Here is a 3,585-nt window from a genome sequence, read left to right as displayed (position 1 = left end):
AAAAATTATGATGATGAAGAAACAGAAAGAACTTATAAAGAAAATGAGTGTCGATGTTATTGATTATGAGTGTAAAAATATCATACATTGTGATTGTTAGAAACACGAGAGTGATTTGAAAAGTATATTATTGAGTTTATGTCAAAGTACAATGTATAAGAAATATATATAGGTGCTAGAAAAATTAAAGTAATAAAAGTATACAATCTTACAATCTTACAATTAATATACAGATATGCTATATAAATATAAATGATACTAATTGATCTAAATTGATTTTAATGATTCTCTAATATCCCTTTTCAAACTCAAGTGGAAGCTAAGGATACCATCTTGAGTTTAGATACCAGAGTCCAAAAACAAGTTGGATGATGAGCCTTCGTGAAGATATCAGAATTCTGATCCAGTGTTATAACAGCGAAGAGACAAACAACATCAATAAGGATACGTTGCCGAACAAAGTAACAATCAATCTCAATGTGTTTGGTGCGTTCATGAAACACATCATTATGGGCAATCTGAATAACACTGCGGTTGTCACAAAAAACATCAGTTGGGAACGACTGCGGTGCACCCAAGTCTTCGAGAAACCAACGAATCGAGACAACCTCAGCAGTGGTGTCAGCAAGAGCACGGTATTCAGCTTCTGTGCTTGATCGAGCAGTGAATGTTTGCTTCTTAGCTCGTTAGAAAATGAGAGAGTCGCTAAGAAACAAACAATAACCAGTAGTAGAGCGACGATAAGTGGGATCATCAGCCTAATCAGCATCTGAGTACGCCTAAAGGGATAACGATGAATCGGCAGAAAAATAAAGGCCATGAAATAGGGTGCCTTGATGCAGCCAAGAACGCGAAGAACTGCCGCATAGTGAGTAGTACAAGGAGCTGGCAAGAACTGGCTAAGAATATGAACCGGATAGGCAATGTCTGGTCGGGTGACAGTTAAGTAGATGAGTTCTCCAACTAACTATCGATAAAGAGTAGGATTATACAAAATAGTGGCATCCATAGGAGTAAAACGAACATTAGGCTCAAGAGGAGTAGACTCAATACGACTATCTGTAATGTCAGCTCGAACAAGAAGATCTGAAACATATTTAACTTGAGAGAGATAGATCCCATCATTGGTGGATATGACTTCTAGACTAAAGAAATAGTTGAGAGAGCCAAGATCTTTCATCTCAAAAGTACAGTGAAGGGACGCCTTGAGATCAGAGATACCATTAACATCATCTCCAGTGATGATCATGTCATCAACATACAATAGTAGAAGAACAAGTCCACGTTCACTTTTACGAATGAAAAGAGCATTTTCATGAGAGCTGCAAGTGAAACCAAGATTGCATATGGTATTGTTAAACTTGCCAAACCATTCACGAGGAGCTTGCTTAAGGCCATAAAGTGCCTTGCGAAGGAGACAGATTTTTTTAGAAGAACAAGGATATCCTAGAGGTGGTTTCATATAGACCTTCGTTTTCAAATCCCCATTAAGAAATGCATTATTCACATCTATCTGATTGAGAAACTACTTTTTGACCGCAGCAATGGCAAGAAAAGCTCGAACAGATGTAAGGCGAGCGACAGGAGCAAAAGTCTCTTCATAATCAATACCATACTCTTGCGTACAACCTTGAGCAACCAATCGTGCCTTATAATGATCAATAGAACCATCAGAGCGAGTCTTGATCTTATATACCCATCTACTACCCATAACTTCTTGATCAAAAGGAGGATCAACTAATTCCCAAGTGTGTACTTTTTCAAGTGCCTGAATTTCTTCCTGCATTACTTGTTGCCAATTTGGATTGGTAGAGGCTTCTCGGAATGACTGAGGTTCATGATGATGTAGAATAGTAGAAAAATAATGATAATCAAGAAGATGAGGAGGTGAATTTCTTACTCTAGAAGAACGAGTAGAGGAATGAGGCATGACAACAGGAGCATCGTCCGGTCTGGAATCATCAGGAGATGGAAAAGATGAAAGAGGAGGAGGCTCGAGGGATGGACTTGAGATAGAACCTATAGTATCATCACTAGAAAAGAGATCAACATTAGGGTTAGTAAAAAACGGTGACAGAGTAGAAGGAATGGACTCAAAAGAGAAAAAACTAGAGAACATGCGATACTCCCAAAGACAACATGACGAGATATACAAATACGTCGAGAGATAGGATCCCAACAATGATAACCCTTGTGTTTAGAGTCATAACCAAGAAAACAACACATACGAGCCCGAGGTTCAAACTTATTGTATTCATGAGGCTGAAGAAGGACAAAACAAACACAACAAAAAACACAAAGAGAACTGTAATCGGGAGAAGTATTATAAAGACGCTCAAAGGGAATAGTGTTACCAAGGACAAAAAAAGGGAGTCTATTGATAACATGAACAGTAGTGAGAACAGCTTCACCCCAAGTACGCTCAAGACAGGAAGAGAAAATAAGCATTGCACGAACAGAGTCAATAATATGACGGTGTTTATGCTCAGCTCTGCCATTTTGTTGAAAGGTACCAGGACAAGAAAACTCAGACAAAGTACCCTATTCAGTGAGAAAATTTAAAGGTTTGGAGTCACGATATTCCATAGCATTATCACGTCTGAAGATATTAATGACCTTTGAAAACTGAGTTCGAATTATAGTGGCAAAGTTAATATAAATCTGAGGCAGCTCATGACGATTAGTCTTCAAATAAACCCAAGTAAAATGTGAATAATCATAGAGCTCACCAAAGAGAAGAAACTGCAAATTCGGGGCAGAGAACGAGAAAACGGAAGGCAGAATCAGAAAGAGCTCACCAAAAAATCTTAGAGAGGGTCCCACTTGTCTGCCACGTCAATGCCACATCAATAGCCACGTCAGCAGAAGGATGACACGTGGCGTCATCTGAATGGGGAAGAAGACATGCTGGCGAGTGAACTAGAACACGGGTCAACCAGCGAATCGGACCGGATCGTGTGCGGGTTGCTGGGAAGCTTGGCGGCGCGACACATGAATGCTCTTAGACCGTGCGATCGTCACCAAGATCCAACGGATGCTGAAGCGTCTGGAGAGGAGAACAATGGAGGCGAGCAGTAAGGTTGCGGCAGTGCATGGAGGCGTGTCCGGCGGAGTCAGACAACGGAGAGGAACTCTGTGTACTTGTGATGATGAGATGAAGACAATGATATGGTCTATGACAAAGAAAAAGATCGAGAAAGCAAGCAAAAATAAGGAAGAAAAGACTGCTGGGAGAAGGAAAAGAAACAAGAACTATGAACGAACATTCATGGAGAAAAAAAAATCTAAACTCTTGATACCATGCTAGAAACACGAGAGTAATGTGAAGAGTGTATTATTGAGTCTATGTCAAAGTACAATGTACAAGGGGTATATATAGGTGCTAGAAGAATCAAAGTAATAAAAGCATACAATCTTACAATTAATATATAGATATACTATATAAATATAAATGATACTAATTGATCTAAATTGATTCTAATGATTCTCTAACAATGATGTTGTACATTTTTCCATAAAAAGTACTAGAAGTTCATATAAAAAATTATAACTACTGATTAACTATTGATGTTTATTATTTAACAT

This window comes from Arachis ipaensis, chromosome B06, assembly GCF_000816755.2.
Source record: "Arachis ipaensis cultivar K30076 chromosome B06, Araip1.1, whole genome shotgun sequence".
Lineage (NCBI taxonomy): Eukaryota > Viridiplantae > Streptophyta > Magnoliopsida > Fabales > Fabaceae > Arachis > Arachis ipaensis.
The sequence above is the reverse complement of the archived record's forward strand: the minus strand, read 5'-3'. Positions refer to the sequence as shown.